Source organism: Alligator mississippiensis, chromosome 1, assembly GCF_030867095.1.
Source record: "Alligator mississippiensis isolate rAllMis1 chromosome 1, rAllMis1, whole genome shotgun sequence".
NCBI lineage: Eukaryota > Metazoa > Chordata > Crocodylia > Alligatoridae > Alligator > Alligator mississippiensis.
Window position 1 is genome coordinate 99574670 of NC_081824.1, and position 25679 is coordinate 99600348.

The 25679-nt window shown below is 42.1% G+C and overlaps 1 protein-coding gene across 2 annotated transcripts in view; it reads right to left on the reverse strand.

The window, feature by feature from the left end:
* Positions 1-25679, reverse strand: part of HS3ST5 (heparan sulfate-glucosamine 3-sulfotransferase 5) — a 300161-nt gene that overhangs the window by 55827 nt on the left and 218655 nt on the right. The gene's annotated exons all lie outside the window — the stretch shown is intronic.

Consider the following 25679-nt stretch of genomic DNA (forward strand, 5'->3'; position numbering starts at 1 on the left):
CCCATTAGAAGACACTGAAGTAGTGATAAAGATAAAGATGGGTTTCTAAAGAAATTCATACAGAAAATTAAGCAACGCTTTTGAACAGTCTATATTATTTTGCTGTTTTATAAACCAGGCTCTACCATATCACAGCTGAAAAAAGTGAATATAACTGCTTTTGTCTGCACCAGGACTACTAAATTTACTTTCCTTGCATAACAAAAATGTTAAAAAACTCTAACAAACCATGTCCATGAACATTAGAATGTCTGAAAAAGACCAGTGAAGAAATCCTGTCACTTCTGCAACTCTTTACAACCCTACAACTGTCCCAATTTACAACACACCACCAAATATAACTTTGTCTGCTAAAATTTCCGCAAGAATATGCAAAGCTCAGAACAACAAATTAACCGGACAGCAAAGAATTAGATTCCTTGTCTGTGGGGCGCATTTCCAATGACACTTAGACACAATACAATGCCAATACCTTGCTATACAATCCCCAAAATATTCACAATGCACTCAGGCTATTTTATAATGCTCCAGCAACACCAGTTAGGGCAGTGGCTCTCAATCTTTTTTGTACCAGGAACCATCTGTAAACATCCATGGCAAGTCTGCTCCCGGCTCCAGCTGCCCAGTGCATGGGGCAGGGTGTTGGAGTGGGAGGCAGGGGGGGCCTCAAGCAGCCCTAGACAACCACAGGTTGAGACATGCTGAATTAGGGTATGTTTATTGCTGCTTTGTTATAATAGGGAATATGGTCTATAATAAAAATTCACTGTTACACAATATAGGTAAAAACACATACTGCAAGCCGAGGCGTAACTGGGCAGTTCTGCGCTCTGAGCAACGGCAGTGTATGGGACAGCAGTGGCAGCAGGTCTGCCAGCAGTTGGGCTAGCAGCGTGGTAGCTATTATTTTTGAGTCTAACCCTAAATCGGGGCCTTGGTTAGTAGCTCCCCTCTTAGTTATGCCACTGACTGTAACTAATGGTTTTGTGCCTTGGCAGAGATCGGGGGCAGGAAATGGGGGTGTGGGGGTGGGAAGGCAGGGAGGTTGTTGTGCTGAGTGTCAGACAGCAAGGGCAAAGGCAGGGGGAAGGAAGGCTGGACCACCTGAGCACCCACCACTGCTACTCCCTGCATCTTGCCTGGTTGTTATGGTGTAGGCTTCCCAGGAATGCCATTTTGTCATGTCCCTCTAAATTGGCACTCTGCTTGCCTATCCCTAGTTACGCTACGGTTTACAAGCAACAACCCTACCCAGCCCTACAACCAAAACCAATCTACACATTTTATACTAGCAAACAGTTAACACATGCCATTTACAAACAGACCCTTGAGCTCCACTAGTGCTATGAAAAAAGAGATACCTAGTGCAATACAACCTGGCACTAGACCCTTTCAAAGACGGCAGTCAGTATTTACAAACCAATATAAAAAACCCCGTATATATCCAGCATCCCCTTTCAGTTCAGAATGAAGCCCTGGGGTAAAGTTAGCATAGGCTGTGGTAAAAAAATTGACCGTACCTTTGGGCTTTCTGTGGACAGAGTGACTCACCTCTGGCAGCAAGTGGCAGCTTGTCAGTGCAGCTGCTGAAGCCACTGAGTTGGTGTGGCTCTGAAATGCAGGGGGAGGACACCACTGCTGCTTGCTCCTCCTGTACCTGCTTTTTTCCCTTGTGGTTGATTTGAGTCACCAACAGTGACTGAAGAGCCTGAATCTCATGGCACAGAAGGGGAAGGGAGGGCATTCAGCCCACAGATGGCCAGTTAGACAGCCCTCCTCTAGACCAGAGCACCTACTTAGAAATCTAAAGTTTAATGAAAGAGTCAGTGTTCCAGTGCAGCCTCTTATGCTGTATTTCACAAAGGGCTCCATTCAGAATAAGAAGGACTATGAGAACGAGACTGGGGATTTTTTGCCATCTGTGACAAGAAATCAGAAACAAAAAATCTCCCTATGCAAACCTAGGTCGATGCAATTTTTAGGAATGCTTTTCAGATTCAGTGAAAAACATTTTTATGAATGTGTTTTACAGTCACTGGTTGATGCATCTGAACTGTATTGTGTAAAATTTGCTGATCATTGACTTGGGAATGAGTTTTTCTTCCCTGTGAATCCTTTGAAACAGTACAGAGTAACTAGCAAATGACCAGGAATCTTGGCCTCAGTGATTTCTTGTGACTGCAGTCTCTATAGACTAAGCTTTTAACTCCCCATTCAGTGGGATTTGTAATACAATAGCAGCAGTTAATCAAATCTTATTTTGCTTTCATAAGTGCTGGACTGAAGCTGAAAAAAGGCATCTCCACCCAGAAACTAATGGCAACCAATCTGATCCTGGTACAGAAGGAGAAATGATCACACCTTGAATACCCAAATGTGAACAACCCTGACCTTTGGCAAAAGATCAGAAATTGAACCTGAACCAATTTTTGCATCTTGCTCTCCTTTTTGCTGTCAGATATGTCTAAAACATTGATCTCAACAACTCAGAACTTGGGAGCCCAGGTGTCTATCTGTCTAACCAAATGAATGCAAGCTTCTTAAATATCATATGTACAGTGGTCACCCTTAAAAACTTGCCATTTATCTATGTTTCTCAGTATTTGCAGCTCAAGTTATTTTATAGTAAAGCAAAAGGTTGATGAAGGCTATATAAGAACAGACAGACAGATTCAAAGGACTACTGCAGATGTCGTATCTAATGAGAGAACTGTATCTGTTGGCCCCAGTTAAAGTTTTAAAGCTTAAAGAAAATAACATATAAAAGGCTACACAGATAAATAAATAAATAAATAAATAAATAACAATGGCAATGCAGTTCATATATAAATATCTCAGGGGACATATTAATGTATTTACAGGGGTCTTAGGCTAACTTCACAGACAAAAGAGCCTTTAAAAGACACACACTGTGATGAACTCTGGGGTAGATATGACCAATCAAGGTACTGTCTCTGACTAATAGGTCCCCATGGAGTATCAGCAACAGTGCTTCTGACATCCTCTCTCCAGATTCCAATCAGTACTAGAAACAGCTTTATATTCCTCACTGTTTCCCCAGTGGGAGTAAATTAGGGAGAACACAGGTTTACCTAGCTGAAAGGACCTTAATACTTGGTGTGGACACTCTTCTGAGTTGGCCCATCCAGGTCTTATATTCACAAGACCACTTACACTGAGATAGATTTACAATTGTGTATATGCAAATATTTGTGCCTAATTTGCATGTGTGTATAAAACAGAAAAAGATGCATTCAATTTCGATTTTCAAATTTCAATTTCAAAAATAGAAAAATACATTAAATTTCTATGTATAAAATAGAAAATAGAATATAAAATGTGTGCATGTGTGTACATATACATACACACACATCCAAACATATATATGTGTGTGTACACATGTGTTTATAGATATATATGTGTGTGTATATATGTATGTGTGTGCATACTGATATAGCTATGTGAGTGTGTATGTGTATATGTACACATACATTCACATACATAAGCATTTCTTTCCAGTGTATGTACAAATCACAAATACACATTTGCACATACTTGACTGGATGCATGATTATACATGAATGCATACTTTGTGTGCACTCATACCTATAAAAGTGTAATAGTTTCATAGTTTCATAGATGTTAGGATTGGAAGGGACCTCAATAGATCATCGAGTCCGACCCCCTGCATAGGCAGGAAAGAGTGCTGGGTCTAGATGACCCCAGCTAGATGCTCATCTAACCTCCTCTTGAAGACCCCCAGGGTACGGGAGAGCACCACCTCCCTTGGGAGCCTGTTCCAGACCTTGGCCACTCTAACTGTGAAGAAGTTCTTCCTAATGTCCAATCTAAATCTGCTCTCTGCTAGCTTGTGGCCATTGTTTCTTGTAACCCCCGGGGGCGCCTTGGTGAATAAATCCTCACCAATTCCCTTCTGTGCCCCCGTGATGAACTTATAGGCAGCCACAAGGTCGCCTCTCAACCTTCTCTTGCGGAGGCTGAAAAGATCCAGTTTCTCTAGTCTCTCCTCATAGGGCTTGGTCTGCAGGCCCTTAACCATACGAGTGGCCCTTCTCTGGACCCTCTCCAGGTTATCCGCATCCTTCTTGAAGTGTGGCACCCAGAATTGCACGCAGTACTCCAACTGCGGTCTGACCAGCGCCCGATAGAGGGGAAGTATCACCTCCCTGGACCTATTCGTCATGCATCTGCTGATGCACGATAAAGTGCCATTGGCTTTTCTAATGGCTTCGTCACACTGCCGACTCATGCTCATCTTGGAGTCCACTAGGACTCCAAGATCCCTTTCCACTTCCGTGCCACCCAGCAGGTCATTTCCTAGGCTGTAGGTGTGCTGGACATTTTTCCTCCCTAGGTGCAGCACTTTGCATTTCTCCTTGTTGAACTGCATCCTGTTGTTTTCTGCCCACTTGTCCAACCTATCCAGGTCTGCTTGCAGCTGTTCCCTGCCCTCCAGCATGTCCACATCTCTCCATAGCTTTGTGTCATCTGCAAACTTGGACAGAGTACATTTCACTCCCTCGTCCAAGTCACTGATGAAGACATTAAAGAGTATCAGTCCAAGGACCGAGCCCTGTGGGACCCCACTACCCACACCCTTCCAGGTCGAAACCGACCCATCTACCACGACTCTCTGGGTGCGACCCTCCAGCCAATTCGCCACCCACCGGACTGTGTAGTCATCCAAGTCACAGCCTCTTAACTTGTTCACCAGTATGGGGTGGGATACCGTATCAAAGGCCTTCCTGAAGTCTAAGTATACGAAATCCACCCCTCCTCCTGTGTCCAGGCGTTTCGTAACCTGGTCATAAAAAAAGACTAGATTGGTCAGGCATGATCTGCCTGCCATGAACCCATGCTGGTTTCCCCTCAGCATAATTGTCTGTACCTGGCCTAAGTTCATCTCCCAGGCTGTGGAACTCAAACATAGAAAAAATGTATTAGTCAATTTGTTGCCTGTGTGAGCTTTTTCCTAATATATTATTAGTATATTGTGCAAACTAGTTTTAAACTGCTCCGGGGAGATGATTTTCCCACCTGCTCTTGAGCATTGGTGAGTGCAGTTGAGTGGCAACAGGCTTAAGTTTATGTGGCGGTGGAGTGGTAGGTTTGGCTCTCCATGCCTGCGTAAGTCACTGCTTTCCAGAGCTATTGATGGAACATTTTTAAAAAGAGTTTTATCAGAGTCTACACTTCAGTGGTGATTAGATCAGTGACTGTAGAACTAATGATCTATCTGCATTTTTGCATTTCAAACAGTGTTTGTTAAATTTTTGCTAAACAAATGTCTTGGGCTCAGCATATTTACAGCAGAGTGACTTTTAATGGTTTTGTTCACTGAACTAAATTACACTGGGGATCCAGAGAGAGGAGATAAACAACTACTTGGGGGCATTTGTTATAATAGTGCATTACCACTAGATGGCATGGCACATGACTGCTTGTTATGAGACAGCTACAGATGCAAGGTACTTACAATATTTAGCTCCTGTGGTGTAGGTTTATCCTGATTTTTTCCTGGGTTAAATCTACAGCTGAATAAAATCTATACCAATATCAGTTGGTATAGATCTGTTATGTGTTCAAGCCTGAAATCTGTAATGTTATGATTTATTTTTTGAGTTTTGTCAATAAACCCAAGACAGAAAACATGGGAAGATGTTTTGTGTAAAGATGTTTGGATGGAGAAATGGCTGGTGGTCAGGCTTCTTTTTTAAACTATCCCCATTCCTAAAACTTCTCTTTCTTATATATATCTATTGTGAAATACATGTTTCCATAAAGGATTGCTTTTGAAAGCATGTTATCTCTCAATACACCTCATAGTAAACTCCACTATAATGCTAATGATGTACTGATTTAAAAATCTAGGAACAGAATTTCTTTATTTGATTCTAGGTGAGGAATTCAAATGAAGTCCTGTGAGACATTTTGACCTGTGATATTTCCCTCTTAAAATTTTAACTAATTTAAAATGCTTCACCTTAAAAAAAATCTTATTAAAGGAAATATGGTGTGCAAAATCCTTGGCTTTTGCTAATATCATGATAAAAAGGGCATCCTATTTTTCTTTAATTCTTCAGTATTGCACCTGCTGTCCACCTTTTTCTTCTGTCTCCAGGCAATTATTTTTCCCTGTACTTCCTGACATGACACTTGCTCACCCTAATTGAACATCCAAATTACAGTGAAGAATATGCATGTTCTGGTCTCTAGCTGTAAAGGATGTCATATGTTACTAACTGCGCTGACAAAAGACGTCCATACAAGAGAGAAATAATAGTGTTTTAATAGCATGACATGGCAACCTGGTTCTATACCATTTATTTTGTGCTTATTTGGATGGAACAGAGCTGATTGACTGTCTTTGGGTACGATGTAGCAGAAAATCCACTCTTTTTCATTATAAATGGTTCAGGGAAATGACCCATATTTGTGTATCCAAATGAAAGGATACAACAGTTTTAAAAGACAGCTGTATATTCTAGGAATTGGAATATGCCTAGATTGTGCCCATACCTGCCACCCTTACAAGCATGACAATTGAGTTAAGTAACCAATCCTGGTACATTATACAACGGAGGTGGTACTCTCCCCTACCCTGGGGGTCTTCAAGAGGAGGTTAGATAGGCATCTAGCTGGGGTCATCTAAACCCAGCACTCCTTCCTGCCTATGCAGGGGGTTGGACTCGATGATCTATTGAGGTCCCTTCTGACCCTAACATCTATGAATCTATGAATCTATAGCCTATCTATGCCCCAGTGGCAAGACACCCCTGCCAGGATGGCTCTGAATATACCCCAGACACTTCCCTTGTGCACATAATCCAAACCTAGAAACCCACAGGTACAGGCACTCTAAGATCATCCTAAAATGCTGCTCCCAAGCACATCAGAGACCACACGCTCAAGTAAGATTACAAAGGTACATCCAGGGCATGTCTAAATGTATCTCGTTTAAATGGAATTAGCTTAAAATTATACCATTTTTTGAGGCGCATTAAGGGCATGTGTCCACATGTGCATGCTTTTAATGAGCCTTAAAAATGGTAATTTTAGGCTAATCCTGCCTAAATTTGATACCTGCATAAAGCAAGTATCAAATTTAGGCATGATTAGGCAGGTCACATTAGGTCATGTGTAGATGCTTAATGACCATTAACACAGTGTGTGTCAATGGACATACACCGTGTTAATGTGCATTAGAACATTTGCACGTGGGCTAATGCAACTTAGTTAATCGTGCCTAAAAGTTAATGCACCTTAATGCAACTAAATTGCCTTAATGCACCTTAAGCAAATGCGCATTAAGTTTAGACATGCGTAAATACATGTGTAGAAATGTCCCCAGAGTAGCTGTTGGGTTTGGAGTGTGCACGCAGGAATGGGTGGTCAGGACATGCTTGAGAACATCTTGACTGGGACATGCTACCTACCACCCTGGCATAGACATGCAGAATGTGGTCAGTGTTGCTGAGGTTACCATGAGAATCACAACATTTAGTGTTTTCCATAATGCTTTATATCCCAGATTCATGCAATGAAAACTAAATTTAAAAAGAGTAAGTTCCTAGCCTTCCTGTTTGTAGAGAAAAGCTGAAAATATAATCCATGTGTATGCTTAAAGGCTCAGAAGCCTCAAGACAAATAAATATCCCACAAATTTGTTATTTAAAGTCTATTTTTTAAAAACCAGTCTCAAGATTTTGGGGCCTGACCCGAGATTGGGGTTAGCAAAAATGTTCAAGCAAAAGAAGATCATGCTGCAGGCCTGGCATTGTGGAGAAAGAGGTGGAAGAGAGAAGCCAAATACTGGTCTCCTCAACCTTTTTATGTCACGGAGCACATCTCACAAAGAGCAGCTGATGTAAGGGTGCAGATAAGGAATGGGGTAGTGAGGGGCATATGGAATAGCCAGTATACCCACTGTTACAGAAACTCACTACCAGCTACCCTGTATAACAGGCCCTGGAGAATGCTATAGCCATTGTTTGTAGCCCCCAGGAAACATTTAATCCCATCTGATGCCCATGGAGCTTTCCAATTTTAAATCTGTTTTGGGCTGGTTTAGGCCTATATGAAGTATATTTAGTCTCCTGTTAACAGACAATTTTTAAAGTAAATAGCTTGGTAACAGCATCTGATATCATTTGGTTTGTTAAGGAAAGTTTTATTTCCTGGTATCAATACTGGCATGGTCCATATCTGATTTAGCTGAGGGACTCTCCATATATTACTAGGAGTAATAATAATGTTTGGCATATATTAATAATGACACAGTGGATATATAATTACAAACAAAATAAATGATACATACAGTGTTCTCTTGCTCATGTTAAAGCTCTATGTTCAAATCCTCAGTTTATGCAAACTGACAGAAAAGCACTGAGTGGTATTATAGACAGACCATGACATTTACTGGATGTTCTTAGCTGTTAGTATTTTACCCTCATCCACATTGTTTGCTTAACATTATGTTTCCACTTTTCTCACCACAAGGCAAAAAAGTCACAGTGCTTCTAGTCAACAGGATAGTGCTGAAAAACAGTCACACACTTTCCTATCCTTAGAAATAATGCTTTGCATTATGTAAGGACACATATGTCATGAAACTTATAGCATCTGCTATGCATTAATTCATATCCACAACAGTTTGAAGTAGCATACTGTAGGATCTCGGTGTCGAGATTTTGAGATCAATATTGTGCAGTCGTTTGGGAAAAGAGTAGGAGTGATTTTTTTTCCCCAGTAAATGCAACAGTAGCTATTTATAGAAAAAGGCTGGGCACTGGAATAGACTTGATTAGCTTATTCCTTGTCTTTTGACTCAGAGAGAGAGGGAGAATAATGAATAATCACTTCTGGATAATGTTTTTATGCCAGGGCTATTACAGAACCAATTAAAAAACCCACACAGGTAAAAAGCTATACAAATGTGATTAGATTGTTATGCTAATACATGGGAATTGTGTGTAGTAATTGTTCTGTAGCACAAATAATTTCAGGCAAAGTCCAGTCTAAAGAGACATTGGCAACGTAAGAACCACTATTCTTTCTGAACCATTTTACACCTACTATTGTTAAAAATTACACTTGCATCACTGCAATTTATAGCCATTAGAGGGAAAAATATATGGCCTAGATTCTCTACTGCATTCAATCTCCACCCTGCACCAAACTTAGGAGGTGCGGTATATTGGTTTGGTAGATGTTACTGACTCACTTCGAGGCAGAGATCCAGGGCAGAGTTAAGAACATGTTGGGAACTGCTCTAAGGATGTAAACAGATGTCACCTGTGTCCCACCATAAAAATGTTTATGGTTGGACAAAGACCAAGCAAACAAATGCTCATGCCCCTTGTCATACCACAAATGCCCAAAATGTGTGGCTACAACATAGGTGGTATGATTTAGTCCTGCTATTTTGCAGCCAACATCTCTTTGCTTTAAGGTGGAAGAGCATGGGATCCTATTCCTAGGGTGTGCAGGATAAGGCCTCGAAAGTCCCAGGCATACCTATTCGGGCACTGCACTGGAGAGACACCGGTTTCCCTGAAAGCAGATGAGTGTCCAGTGATTCCCTAGGCCAGGGGTTTTCAACCTTTTTTTTTAGGTGTGTACCTCTTCTGGGTACACTTCTGGTGGAGTGGGGGAGAGGGGTGGGTGGCAGTGGCTGGACACAGAGCTGGCGAGGGCTTGCAGGCAGTGGTGGTGGGGTGGGGTGGTGGATGGCAGTGTTGGTGGCTGCATGAGAGCTTCCCCCCCTCCATGTCCAGCCAGCCAGATGGTGCCTATGTGGCCCGCAGAGGGGAGCCGCTGCCCTCCCCCTCCCCCGCTCCTGGGAGGCAGTGGCACGGGGTGGTGGGTGGCAGCGCTCTGTCCCTGCCCACCTGCATGTACCCTCTAGCCCTTTCCAAGTACCCCCGCCTTAGGCACTCCTCTGCTAGTGAAGAAAACGGGGGTTCTCCTGTTTGCAGAGGAGGCCCAAATGTTGTCTCTCAGGGATGGATCCCCACCACTCCTGGTTCCTGGGAATGGCAGGGGCCCAATCTGTAGGATACCAGGTAATGTCTGTCTCGCCCAGTGAAGCTGGTCAGCTGTGCTGGGATACATCCCAGCAGAGTGGATCTGTTTCATTTGGCGATGCGTATTCATACCCTGTATTCTACCAGTTGAAAACAGTCTGAGGGATTACCTAGAAGTGTACACATTGGGAGCACTTACCTGTGTATGAGCTGTGATCTTGGCTGACACAGGGAATTTCACTTTTATAGGGTGAGCTGGATTCAGGCTCAAAAACTAAGTACAATAATGAACTCATATCAGACTAGGCATAGAGAAGAATGCCAGGTCTGTGTCTTGTGGTCATGAGGAACAGGTTGTAATATAGTAAGAACAGAACTAACTACACTGGGAACTCTCCTATGTCAGAGAAATTGACAGCAAAAATTCCCAGTTGGTTTCTTTTCTCCTTGCACTGCCAAAATTTCACTATTTCCCATTTGCCATCAATTCTCAGTCACTTTAACTAGTGTATGTGTAGGATTTTTATACAGTGACAGGATGGAGAAAAACCTGATGTCCCTTTCTTTCCAAATATATTCACTAACTCTCCTTGGAGCTCTTTGGGCTACATTCTACTTCACCACTTAGACTTTCAAGTCACGCTGACTGTTCACGTGGCCAAGTCACAAAATAACGTTCTACTTAGCCTTGTTTAAACTGAGGGGGGAGGCTGGGAGGTGAAGGTGCTCTCATAACTTGTTGGTTAGGGCACTCTGATGGGACATAAGAGAGGTAGGTTTGAACCCCCCATGGCTGATGGGGACCATAAACCCAGGACTCCCATGCCCTTGGTAAGTCCTCTGACCACAGGCCACTGGATGAGGTACTTATGCTGAAGTCAGTTCTGCTATTTGTTAGGCAGCTGCAGATATGCAGGCAGACATAGTACTGTTTAGATCCCTACTCCTGCTAAGATGTCTATATCCTATGCAGTACGGAGGAAGTAAAATTGAAATAAGATGGAGTGAAAACACCCTTTTGAGAGAAAGGAGAGCTGCACACCTGGGCAACACCTCTGGCAGTGCCTAGAGGCTGCCCATTGACGTGAATAGGAGAGCTCTGGGATTCATCCAGGCAAAGCAGATTGTCCCTCTGGAGGCATACCCGCTCCCCACTGCAAAAACAGGACAGCTCTGTGTTTGCACAGGTGAAGTAACATGATTCTCTGTACCTGGCTTGGGAAAAGTAGAGACAGAGTCAAAGGTATTTTAGCTGTGAAGCCCTGTATGTTTATGTAATTCTTCATTGATTTCTTCCAGTCTATTGAATATTACAAACTTTCCCTCTCTGTACACCCCTTTCCAGTCACTAGCCTCATACCCTTCATCTAAAGCAACTCTTGTACCTCTTTACCAAAGCATGAAACTCTTTGGAAAATCCCATTTTCTTCCTGGTCTATTCCTCTTTAATTAATTAATCTAGCTCTTCTATTGCTAGTGTTGTAATTCGAGACTTTACTTTTTTTCATCATATATATATTTTTTTTTTCTCTCCTCTGATTTCCATATTTTGTACCATTTGCTCTCAACTAGTGTGTATTATTCAGGTCTGTAAACCTTCATGCAATATTATTTGTATAGAAACAAAATGTTCCTCAGCTGCTAAGTCTCCTGGTCATTTTTTTCTATATAGATCCTTATTCACAGCATGACCTCCCTAAGAATACGTGCAAGGTCCCTGTTCTATTCTTCTTAAAAACTCACTTCTGTCATACTGTTCACAGTGAATCAAGCAGACTCCACTTATACAATTGTCTTCTGTTATTCCTCTTCGCTTGGTTTCTGCCTACCTCTGTCTCTCTTTAGAGTGTTTGTTCCTCAGAGAAAAGATGGTCCTTTTTAGTGTTTAAAGTATATCTAGCACCTAGTAAACATTATTTAACAATAAGAAGAATTAAATCTGAATTGAACTAAATAATAGAAAATCATTATTTCTGGTAAAATCTGGTTGAAATTTATCTATTGGTTACTGACATTTTTAAAGATAATTTCTTGTGTGCGTATGTTTGGAGGAGGGGATTCACCTTTCTGAAATTGTTTGTTCAAGACACTAATAAAATAATTAAAGTGGAGCCAGGGAGGAGGCGCAGGTGGGAGAAACCAGTCCAGCACCTACTAACACAGCTGTGCTATGATATGCTCTTTCTTGAAGTGGTCGACCTGAAATTCATTTTAGTATGAACATAAATTGCTGTGTGAATGGGTCCTGAATGTGAAACTGTGAGATGCGGGATAAAACACAGTAGCAACTTAACATACTCTTAGAAAATTTACAATTTAAGTCCTTCTGAGAAAATCTGAAAAAAATTCTAAATATAATGAAGCTTTGATCTGACCTGTTCCATAGGCATTATCTTGTACTTAAATTTTATATCTTAATTAGTATTTAGCATTTATGCATGTCTCTGTGATTTAAAATGTTAAATGATATATGGGTTCAACAGAGTCCTCCACTGAAGGACAAGTATTTTAGTGAATATGTGACCTGACCTAAAGGCTATTTCCAGCAGTTTGTCATTTAGTACAGGGAAGGTTAGGTAGGTTACAGTGATATATGATGTTTCATGCTTTGAACCTAACAGCAGAGTTGAGCTGATCCTGTGACTTTCATTAACTGTAAGCAGCTATCTTTGATAGTAAGCTAAAATGTAGTAACTTCCTGCCTATATTTGGAAAATAATTTAAAGCTTTTAATAATTTTAATAATAAATCACATCTCTTTTTTCAGTTAGGGCAAACTTAAATGAAAACCCTGGCTGTATTTATTTTACATTCATACACAAAGGGGGACTAAATCTTGGCAAGAACCGCACATAGATATATGCCAATACACTGTAAATCTTCTATGTACAATCTTCTATGTATAATTACCAGTACTATGGCATGGTTGAAACTGCCAGAATTGAGTACCTGCAAATGTTCTGCAGAAGAAACTGGGTAAAAAAAAAAGGATGTGATGCGTATAACATGATGAAAAATTAGAAAGATCTACAGACAAACAAGGAATATGGTTATACTCATCTGCTTTGTGGGGAAAGCAAGTTGTTTTTTGGAGCAATATTCACCATTTGTACATAAGTAGATGTTGGGACTTGAGCTGGTCAAAATTTCCTGCTCATTTTTTGAATGAAAAAAAAAAATCTTCTCTAAAACAAAGGTTTTATGGAACATTTTTGTATCGCTTCCAATTTCTGCACTCCCAATTAATAAAAAAATCAGTTTTCATGAAGAAGGGTTGGGAAAGAAATGGAAAGTATTCATAATTTTCTAACTAATGGTGGTCTGGATAGGTACCAGAAAAAGAAAAAAAAAAAATAACTATGACAGGAGCTAGTTTATAAATGTAAAAAAAAACAACACATTTTTTTTCACTAATATATTCCCATTTCTTGCTGAAAATGTTTTTAGATGTAGATGAAACATTTCCAACAAGCTCCAAGTATAATGTTAAGAGCCCAGTTCTGTTCTCAGTTTGGTGTAAATTAGAAGCAATTCTGTTAAAGTCGATAAAGTCATCTTAAGGTAAAACAAGCATGAAAGGAGAATCAGTACCTAGGGAATGTGTTGGTTTTCCTAAAGGGAAGAGAGTTTCTAACATCTAGAGACAAGTAGAACAATATGTATAAATCTGCATACCAGGGAGAAAGTAGGTGATCATCTACCTGATGCCATCATCTTTTTCAAGGTCATTTTAGATCCCTAGTGACACAGCTGTGAACTTGAGCTTTTTTTTTTAATCAGAAAACTTAAGGCAGAAACCTTCTAAAACCTGTAGAAACATTGAAAGTCAACATATGCACAACCAAGAATGCCATGCCTCATGAAAAAAACTGCTAACAAATAACATTGGGCTGGATGCACATCTAGCATTATATCCTGATTTTCTTTTGGACTGGGAGAGAAATAAATTGTATTAGTCCTTGCTCTGGCCTCCTCTCACCTCCATATATGCTCATCTGTGTTGGTTAGTACTTCTGGAGGAAGGAGCTGTGAGCTTCTTCCTCCCTATTTATTCCCACCAATGTGGAATTTCCTTCAACGGAGGTTTTCAAAATGCTGGATAGGCATCTATCTGGGATAGTTTAGGAACAGTGCATCTTGTATCTATGCAGGAGGCTGGGGCTCAGAGCACATGTCGGAACAGATGCCTGGCATGTGTATAAGTGTGCATAAGGTACTAAACTTAATGTAAAGTAACTATGACATATTAATGCACGTAGAGATGTGCCCAATGATACGAAAACTATGCCATGCTATATTAGCATGAAGCTGGTTTTAAGCGCTCATTAGGCAGCTCCAAGTTAGGCTGCTTCAGGGCAGGATTATCTCAGCTCATGTTACACTAAGGTGTAGCCACTCTAGGCTACTACACCTTAGTGCCTTAGTGTAAATGCCTCACCTGCCCTGCCTCCCCCAGAAGCTCAGATCAGGCCCACTAGCCCTCCCCCTGCCCTCTCTAGAACCCCAGACCCCTACCCACTACCTTCCCTGTTTCTCCCCCCACAACACTTACTTGTGGCTGCCCACACTGTCTATCCCAGGGAAGCAGGCAGGGAAGGGGTAACTTGCCTGCCTGGTCACCACTGCTGCTGCTCTCTGGGCTGGGCAGCATCTCAGCAGCAGTGGTGGTGGCAGTGGCAGCTGGGCAAGCAGGTTAATTCTTCCCTACCTGCTTCCCTGGGACAGACAGGGTGGGCAGTGGGTTTGGTAGGGGGGAGCCCCAGGGAGGGAGAGGGGGCAGGGGGGAGATCCCTGGTGGGCAGGGGCAGAGCCCAGTTTGGGGGGTAAAGATTCTTACCTTGCAGCCCTCCAGGCCCTTGTTGGCCTGAATATGTGAGTGCTCCAAAATTGAGTTAGCACTAAACACTGATCAACATTTTTGCACAATCCAGTAAGCACATGCTGTTTGCTTTATTCAAGTAAGTAGTACAGCTGAAATTAATGGTATTACTCACATGAGTTATATAACAAGACTTGGTCCCTAGTACTATCAAGTTTATTGTCACTATGCAATAGTTGTACGTGATCCTTGGTTTACCCTCAGACAATGATTCAGTAGAAACATGTGGCAAATGAAGAACATTATTAGAGGCAACGTAGATTTGGAAAGTGACCATCTTCCAACACTGACATCCATAGCCCTATGCAACTGACATTTGGATTTTCTTCAGCTAGATCCCCAAAGGAAACCTTTGTAGGAATTAAGATTCAAAACCGAGATTTTGAGGGTGTTTATAGATGTGGTGGGGGGACAGGGATGGGGACACACTTCAGAGTGGCTCCAAGAGCTGCTCTAATTAAAATGCCTGGAGTGTCACGTGCATCAGTGTCCCTGCACTGGAAAATAGTGGTGGGGATTCTTTAACTGAAGTTTGTTGAACGAACTTCAGTTAAAGCGCTCCTGCCACCATTTTTCACACAGGGACACTGCTACATGTGACACTGGAGTCTGCTGGAGTGCGGTAATTATCACACTCCAACAGACTCGATTAATTCAGCCTGCTCTGACACATTGTAATTACATGTGTATAGGCGCCCTGAGTGCTCTGACTGAAACCTCCCACTTCTGCTGCAAAAAACCCCTCTTAACTCTGTTGGGTCAAGCACACAACAGAGTTCTCTCTGGTAGAGGCCACTTATAGTAGTGGCACATGTAGATATATCTCTTTCCAAAGGAGAGGAATGTCACCTTCATGGTATCTTATCTCATATTGGCCAGAGAAGGAGAAAAACATCATGCTCACTCACTTCGCACTGAAAGATAGGAAGGCAGTGGGGAGGGGTCACACCCCCTTCCAATTTCTCCTCTACTCCTGCTCCCATGGGAGCTGAGTGTCTGAACCTGCTGGAGCTGGGCTACCCACTCCTTCTTCCCAAACTGGGCAGGCAGAGCTAGCAGTGCCTGTTGTATCCTGCTAGTCTCAGAGGCCAAGGGTGCAATCCTGATGACATTCCCCATTTCCAAAATCCTAGATTCACTGTTGAAGATTTATGCAGGTAAGTACCTGTGTTAACATCAGTGGTGAAAGCCTGCAGCACAACCTTAGACTGTAAATTATTCAGGACAAGATCTCATTCTTACTATAGTTTTATTAATCATCTGCTTGACGGGTCCTTCATCTTAGCAAGGCCCTCTATGTACTACTTTATACAAATAAACTGTAATAATGGCATTGCAGTGATGGTGAGCACTATGCTTTACTTATTGTATTCCAAACCAAATATAATCCCCCTTAGCTCAATAGCATTCCTATCATCATTTATAACATGCTTGATTAAGGGAAAGTGTAATGGTGCTCATGGAAACATAGAGCCTAAAAATCAAAGTCAAACATTATTTTTTATATTTTATGTAAAAGATATGGTACACAAGGATTAACGAGATCTTGTTTTACAATAAAATATTATTTCTTTTGAATTAAAATTCTGGTGAACAGACATTGTCTAGACTTTAGAGACAATACTGTAGCTTAAATCAAGGCTATGTTTTTGAAGTCTAAAGAACTCGGAGTATATATTTGCTTGATTAGATCAGTCTACCTGGGTTTTTTTCAGTCATCCTAGAATCTTCTGAATTTCTCACATCAGTTTCTCAATGTTACTATTTGCACAATATATTTATTATTTTTAACCTAAATCCTAAAGACAGTGACATTGAGAAAATTCCTGCAAAATAGCTCTGCATCCTGAAATATGTGAAATTAGAACAGCCCTAAGGAGATAACAAATCCACAAGGCTTTAAATAATGTATGCAACTTTCCATTTCAAATTGCCTTTTGCAGCTGAGTGATAAGTCAGACCATTCAGTCTTTTAAACCCCTAAACATTTTTCAAAATTGTAGTTGACTGAGAGTACGTGAACCTACAATATCTTTCTTTTATTTTCTCCCCCAAAAAGAAAATAATTTATTATTTGTCTGTACAAGTATAATGGGTGCATTATAACTTGTTAGGCTTCTTATTGAAATATAAGGAGAAATGGAATGATTACCAAAAGATTTAAGAATAAGAGTTGTAGTATAGCCATATGATGCACTTGTAATGGGGCAGATAAAAATATGCAGAATAATGTGGGTGCATTTTCAAAGGCTGGCTTTCACTTGCACACATACAAAACTGCTCACTCGTGTATGTGTGCCTGCATGCAGTGGATAAAGACACCTGGTAAGTACATTGCCTGGAGCAGGATTCAGTCAGACATAGGGTGAGATTTTGTGCTCTTCCTGAAAAATATAGCACAAAACTCACAACCCAGTGAGATGAAAGGTGATGGTGGCTGTAAGCCATCGTTGAGCCCTCCCAATTCTGGGCTGTTCTATGGAACAGAGCGGTTTCTAGAATTATTTAGATTTCATGCCAGACTAGCCTCCTGGAGCGGCCCAATTAACTGCAATGTTATTCCCATCCTGCTGCTGGCTTCCACAAGCTTATAGCAGTGCTTACTAAGGAGGTCCTGGAAGGCAGCCCTGCAATGATCCTACACCAAAGGAATCCTGGGCACTCTGCAAAATACTTAGTCTAAAGGAGAGAATTCAACTTCTAGGATCTATTTCTCATGGTGCTACCCATATGCCATGTGACCTTGGGGAGGTCAGTTAGGACCTATTCTGTTATGTATTGAGAAATCCTTGGGTGTCTTTACATGTACCCTGGGGGCATGTGTGTGTGTGTAGGGGGTGGGGTGGTGTGTGTGTGTGTGTGTGAGGGGGGTGGCTCTGAAAACCGCTCTACTTAAAGCGCCCACAGCCTCTTGTGTATTCAGAGTCCTGCGCTTCAAAATAGTGGCAGGGGCACTTTAACTAAAGCTTGTTTGATGAGCTTTAGTTAAAGCACCCCCACTGCCATTTTGAAGTGTAGGGGCACTGAATACATGAGACAAGGAGGCTGCTGGAACATGCTAATTATCACACTTAAGCAAACTTGATTAATCAAGTCTCCTCCGATGCTGTAATCACAGTGTATTGGTGCAGCCTCCCTGCATACCTACAAGCACCCCTAGCTTCCATTGAAGTCACTAGGAATACAGCACCTTTCAGGGGCCTGTAATCATTTTAAGTGAAACGTTAGCAACATTGAAATCAATGGGAGTATTGCTATTTACATCATTAGATGCAGTATTTCATTGTCTGAGCTTTGGGTTTTCCTTTATAAAGCAGATTATTATGGGGAAAGCTCATAGTTTTTTCCTATAATTAAGCATATCTGAGATTTTCTATTAGAAGATCCTGTCTTCAGTTGCTTATAATTTTCCCAAATTTTAACTACGGGTCCAACATTTTGAAGGTGTCTGTCGTAGGCTTTTGGGTTTTTTTTTTAACATTTCATCTAAAGCAGTTATTTCAGACAAAAAAATAATAGAAAAAGCCATTCTTTTTCCAGTTTTTAACAGCCATTTCCTTAGGTATTTTCTTCATGTCCCATGCTTTGGAACAGGGACTTGACCTTTCACTCGGAAGTTGCTCTGGTCTCAGTGGCTGTTCTACATGAGACGTTTACTGCTCAGTTGCCTAATTAACTGCACAGGAAATGTCTCAGCATCTACATGTGCTCTCCTATTAAGACGCACAAAACTAATAAACTTTGCAGCAGGGTAGGACAAGTCCTATCCTGCTCTGGAGTTTTTTTGTGTGCAGCAGTGCATATGTAGACACCGACACAGCTGGCTGGGGCCTAAGGCTGCTCCAGTGCCGGGGCTGCCTCATGCCCCAGTCAGCCTCTCTGCCAGCCAGGGCTGTTGCAACCTGGCTCAGTGTGCTGTGTACCTGGGTACATGTGTAAACCATGCACCTAGGAGCTTCTGGGAAAGCAATACACTAGGAAACAATAAGCTCCACAGTGTATTGCTGCCCACTAATGGCATGTGAAGACATACCCAGCGAAGAACTATTTGCTATGCTATGTAAATATGCCCAAATTTGGATCAGTCATAAGTCTGAAAAATTTCAATTTGCAGATGTTCTTTGGCATTAGATCTGGCTTTTAAAAGATATATCTGTACAGTGCAAACAATGCTGTGCAGACAGCCAAATAACACTGCACCCAGAAGCAGTATAGCTGTATTAGCATGGTACATGCCTGAGCTAATCAGCATTGTTGATAAGCAGCATTTACTCACCTTATTGCCATGCCACACTGATGTGGCTGTACTGCATTGGTTCCAGAGCTGGCATGTTCAGCATTGCACTCTCTTGTGCTCTGTAGATAGTGGTATGCAAGCTGGCATGTCCAAACCTAACTCTTTTCAGTGCCACGTTGTACCATGTCACGTATCTTAAATTCTCTAGAAATTCTGTTTCCACTGAACCTGTTCCACACTTAGGCTATACAGACTTTCCCTATAACTGTAGAACTTAGAAGTAGAGAGTATTCAGACTAAAGCTGAGCACTCAAAAGTTAGAGAAAGTAGGAATTTACCATTTCATAAACCTTTAATTTAGCCTTCTTGAGCATGTCCAGACAAGTGAGGACATGTGGTATGTGATACCACAAACTCATCTGTAGCGCCACACACTGCATGTGCCTAGGGCTACCATATGTTTGGGTTTTCCCGGACATGGTATCTTTTTTGGACCCCTGTCCTGTGTCCGGGCGGGTTTTTAAAATAAGAGCAAATGTCCAGGTTTTCTGCTCTCCTGGGCTGGCTGCTTGGGGCTGGTAGCAGTGGGCAAGGTGATAGGCTGCTGGGGGTCACGTGCTCCTGGAGTGGGCTCTGGCAACCAGGTAGAAAGAGAGACAGAGAGAGAGAGAGAGAGAGAGAGAGCTGGCATGCATGTAAAGAGGGGGGTGGGGACAGGGGTCTGCGGGTTGGGAGTGAGGAGCATCAGCAGGGATGGGGGGCAGGGCAGGGGGACAGGTCAAGAGTGAAGAGCATGGGGGACAGGATGGGTGACTGTGGGTTTGGTGGCAGCACCAGGGGCCTCCGGGTCAGCAGAGAGGAGCACCAGCAAGGGGTGGAGGGCAAGGCACTGTGGTTTTGGAGTGAGGGGTATTCGCAGGACTGGGGTCAGTGGGTCCGGAGTGAGGGGCAGCACCAGGGGTGGGGGTGTGTGTGGCTTGTCAATGAGGGGCAATAGAATGGACAGGGGCAGGGCACTGGCATGTCACTGCCCCATCCCCATCATATTTCCCCTGCCCTCCTGACAGGTGTTCTCTTTTTTGGACCTGGAAATATGGTAATCCTACACACAGTGCACATGCAGGTGTTCCTGCACCATTAATTTGCAGTGTGGGGTTTTGTTTTGTTTTTACACCAGAAGAAATGGTGTCATCAGGGTGGCGAACACCAGGGTAGCAAACGCAGCAGCAGTGTGCACCATCTGAAACCAGAGCCTAGCCAGCCAGAGGCACACTCCAGCTGTAGGCCAGGCTTTCTGCTGCTGGATTGCTGCCACTAGAGTCACAGGAAGCCCCGCAGGACCCCAGGTAAGATTGCTGGGGCTAGCCCAGGTGCTGGCCCCAGTCTCCCCTACCTCACCCAAGGCAACTTGCTGTGTGTTAGAGGGCACGGGCATTCCCCAGGGAGAAGTAGCAGTGGAGCAACTATGTGCTGCTGCTACTTGTCCCTGGGGAAACACACGTGCATGCTTGTCTGGACACGCCCCGTGTGTTCATGAATAATGATAAAGACCTTAATTACAGAATCATACTTTATGTTTCCCCAAGGTCTGCTTCTTCTCAAACAAAAAAATAAATAGGAAAATGGAAATGTTATATTTTTACAAAATTTAATCTCAACGGAAATACCTTTTTCCTAATTGCTAATAATTGACCATTTGAGATAAAAGACAGGCTTCTAGAGAAGATTTCCACTGATTTAAAAAGAGTACAATTTGTTAAATATTAACAAGAGGAAGAGGAAGAGCTTGATCAGGAATTCTCTAGAGAACTGGCAGAGGCTGCATGCTCTTAGAGCATGGTTGTCACGGGTGACTTCAACTACCCAGACATCTTGTCAGAAGAGTACTCAGCTACATCTGATCAGTTGCGAAACTTCCTCATTTGCATTTAAAAGCTCTAACTGACTCAAGAAGCCTATGGGCCAACCAGGGGTAAGGCACTCCCAGATTTGGTTCTGGCTGAAGGGGATGATCCAGTGAGCAACCTGAGGATCTAAGGGAAGTTAGGCAACAGTGACTATGAGCAATAACAAGTCCTTCTTTACATAGGAAGTTGGAGAAAAAATAAAGGAAAGGTAGGGCCCTTGCAGAACGAGATGGGACAGCTTATAACTACACCCAGGGGAAAACTGAATTCCTAACAAATACTTTGCATCTGTATTCCAACCATCTAAGGGTATTACCCTGCCTGACAGGATACAAGATGATCGAAGTGGGGGTGATCATCCATCCATAGTTGGCAAAGATCTCATGAGGGAACATCTGGAGAGGCTGGATATCTACAAGTCAGCAGAACCGGATGAACTACACCTGAGAGTGCTGAAAGAGTTGGCTGACGTCACCACATGACCAATGGCAAAGCTATTTGAGAACTGTGGCACTTGGGAGAGGTTCCAAAAGACTGGAAGAAGGCCAATGTGGTACCTATCTTCAAGAAAGGAAGGAAGGAGGACCCAGGGAATTACAGGTCAATCAGTTTGACCTCAATCCCTCAAAAAATCCTGGATAGGCTAACTGAAAGCAGCATTCTAAAAGATAGCCAACATGGCTTCATTGTGGGCAGGTCATTCCTGACCAACCTTAATTCCTTCTGTGGTCAGGTAACATGCCACCTAGATAAGAGAGCTGAGGTTTGTCATGTAGTAGGATTTCAAAAAGGCCTTTGACTTGGTCTCCTACAACATCCTCATGGTAAAATTGGGGAACTGCAGCATTGACAACTTAATGGTCCAGTGCAAACTGGCTCTGAGGCAGGACCCACAGAGTATGGAATTGAGTCAACATGGCGTCTGAGTTAATTGAACCCCTCAGGGTTTAGTACTCGGACCAGTGCTTTTCAACATATTCATTAATGATGTGGATTTGGGTGTTAAAATCACATTGGCAAAGTTTGCGGAGGACACCAAATTATGGGGGAGTGTGGTCATGCTAGAGCATAGGCTAAGAATACAGGCTGACCTGGAAAGGCTTGCAAGGTGGGCGGATGAAAACCTGAGGATGTTTAACACTGAGAAACAAAGTGCTCCATCTGGGGAGAAATAATCTGCAACACACTTACGGACTCGGTGGTGCTACACATGCCAACACCACAACTGAAACAGACCTGGGGGTCATGATAGACCACAGAATAAACATGAGCCACCAATGTGATGACGTAGATGGCAAAGTGAATAAGACATTGGCATGCATATACCGATGCATCTCAAGCAAGACTAAAGATGTCATCCCCCTGCTCTACTTGGCTTCGGTGAGGCCGCAGCTGGAGTGCTGTTTCCAGTCCTGGATGCCGCACTTCAAGAAGGATGTGAAGAAGCTTGAGAGAGTCCAAAGGAGGGCTATGTGTATGACTAGAGGTCTGGAGAACAGGCCATACAAGGAGAGTCTGAAAGACATGGGGCTGTTTAGCCTGGAGAAGACAAGACTTAGAGGGGAGTTGGTGGCAGCCTATAAGTATATAAGGGGTGCACATTAGGGCCTGGGGGAGCATCTGTTCACCAAGGCACCCCAGGGGAAGATAAGAAATAACAATCATAAATTGCTAGAAGATCATTTTAGATTGGACATAAAGAAAAACTTCTTTATATTCTGAATGTCCAGGGTCTGGAACAGACTCCCTTCAGAAGTGGTACAATCACCTACCCTAGAAATCTTCAAAAAACCTCTGGACACTCACCTGGCTGGGGTCATGTGACCCCAGCAATCTTTCCTGCCCAAACGCAGAGGAGCTGGACCCCATGATTTCATGAGATCCCTTCCAGCCCCTAACATCTATGGATCTATGAACTTGGGAAACACATGTTCCTGAATAAACTACTCTTTAGTCTTTCAGACACCTATTAGGCTTGTCAAAAGATAAACTGCTTGTCACTACAACTGTTAGAAGATAGCTGCCTGTAATGATAGCTGGTGGATAATTTTTTAAATATTATTGTTTTATTTTTATAATATAAGGCTGTATGTTTTGAGGTGACAGCAAATTTAAAATCGTGTCTCAATTACAAAAAAATCTACTTTTTATAAGCAGAACACTTCAGAATAATGGAAAATATATATGAATCTGGAGAAATAGTTTGGTGAACTCACAAATTCAAGAAAGTGAAAATTAAATGTGTTATGATTGCCACCACTAACAAGGTATAATGGGTTGGTTGGTAAACGGAGGCACAAACTTTTATCAAACTAGTACCAGATAATTCACTGCTGCAAAATGAGAGTATAAAATAAAGTGCAATTGTCTAATTATCAATTTTTCCAATAGCATTTGAGAGACTATAATGAGTGCTTCTTCCATTGTGGAGGGGGAAAAATGCATCAGGCCAAATGCATCCCTGGAGTAACTCCATCAAACTTACTCAACCCTGCTGAAATTAATGTAGTTGGAGTACGGATAATGATCTCAAGTAAACAGCTTGAATGCAAAAATTAAGGCAAAGAATATATTGTTGAGTTTCTGGCTGATTCAAATAAATTTTTCCCCCAGTTTTCCCACTGAAATGAAATGGCCCACAGAAATGTTTTGGTTTCTGAATTTTAAAACTTAAACATTAAATATAGAACATTTCCTAAATGAAAAATTGAATTGTTTTTGTTTAAAGTAAGTTGAAGCAAAATGTTACATCATTTTCAATATTTTGTTATTTTTCTCTCTCTGATGTAATTGGATAAATTTGAAAGAAATGTATTAATTGTTTTGGTCAGTCTAGGGGGTACATTTTTCAAGACAAAAAAATTAGACCTCAGTCATTACATGCAACCAATACCATAACTAAGGCAGGGATATAGCAGGGCGAGAAGAGAGGGGAGCGGGGGGAAGAGAAGAACTGCACATAAATAATAGCTGTCATTGTGCACCACTGTCATCCAGGGTGAAGAGCTGCCCTGTTACACCTCTGCATGCAGCTCTAGTAATGATCAACCCTAATAATGATCTAGTAATGATCAATCCTGCAACCCTCACCCTACCCCATTAAGCTGAGTAAGAATTTGCAGACCTCATCCTGCAATGTTAATAGGGCTATCTTCTATCCTCAGTTACGAGAAGTTATGATCAGGAATAACAATGTCATTTGGTGATTCTGTATATGTATCTTTTCCCAGGTTTTTTCTTTTTCTTTTTGCACAGTGCACTTTTACACGAAAGAGAAATCCCCTTTCACAGAGAGGGTAATTGTTTTATGTTCAAATGTAGCCTGCTACAGAGACCACACGTGCTGTGGTCTTTTACTAAGGACACACAGAGAAGATCAGCTCCTGGATCTAACTCATGGCGTTTCATAGAAATCGCTGTAAATTACACCGATCTTCCAGATCCAACAGACATTAGCTGTGAAAGATCATTGCCAATTTGGAGCCAATCTAGGGAGACAGGCTGTGTCTTCCCCTGGCTCCACCTCCACCTCTCCCAGCTCTATTGCTGTCTCTGGATGGGTGAGTGGCAGGGGGTGGGTAGATTGGAGCCCTCCTGAGGTAACGGGCTCCAACCCACCTGTCCCCCCACTCCAGTGGGCCTGAGAGGACTACAGCATGGACCTCCCTCCCTTGTCTTCTCCCCCTCCCATCCAGAGCCAGCAGGCTGTTGTTGAAGTGGATCAGACAGAAATTAATAAAGTTGCTCCACTTTGCGGCTTCATTTGAATCCTCATATAATGAGGCTTAATTTATGGTGCAATCAGAGAGCTCTACAGCCATGCTCTTCTGTTTTGGCATGCTTTAGAGCATTTCAAGTGGCCAAATGCGTGACAAATGCCATTTCTGTCAGTGACTTTAGTCTTTTCCCTGAATTATTAATTATCTTACAATAATGCTTAGAGGTCCCACACAGCGATGGGAGCCACATTGTGCTAGACAATGTACTTTATTTCTTTATATCTAAATAAATAAAGACAATATACTTTATTGCCTTATAGCTAAATATCTAAAAAAACAGCCTTACCCCCAAAGAACTCCATTTTGGCTCTTTATTGTTTGGAAGTTTGACTTTTTATGCAAGTTGTTTATCCTAATGCTATGAGGTTGCTGTTTTTTATGTGGGAAAGGTAACAGGAGATTTTTCAGGATATCTGGCAATATGAACTTTTGTTTTGCAGATTAGTACCACACGGACATAGGAAATGCCATATTAAATTACATCAGTTGTCTATCTAGTTCAGTCTCTTTGCACTGACAGTGCATGAATGCCAGCATTAGGCGATTATTAGATAACTTGCCTTCAGGGAAATTTCCTTTCTAACCTCTAACAGTTCGATGTTGCCTTATCCTTTGCAGCATTAGGGTTTCAATTGGAATTATGGCCAACAAACTCAGCGAAATATTCTTTGCTTTGACATTGCCATACCATGTTTTGCAGTGTTTTTGTAAATGTGTGCCAATATGTGATTCTTCCTGCTCTAAGGAGAAGGTTCCATTTCACTTCAGAACACATACATATGGTATCCTGCAAAATCTATCAAGAAAACGGTAAAAAGTTCTTTCAAAGTG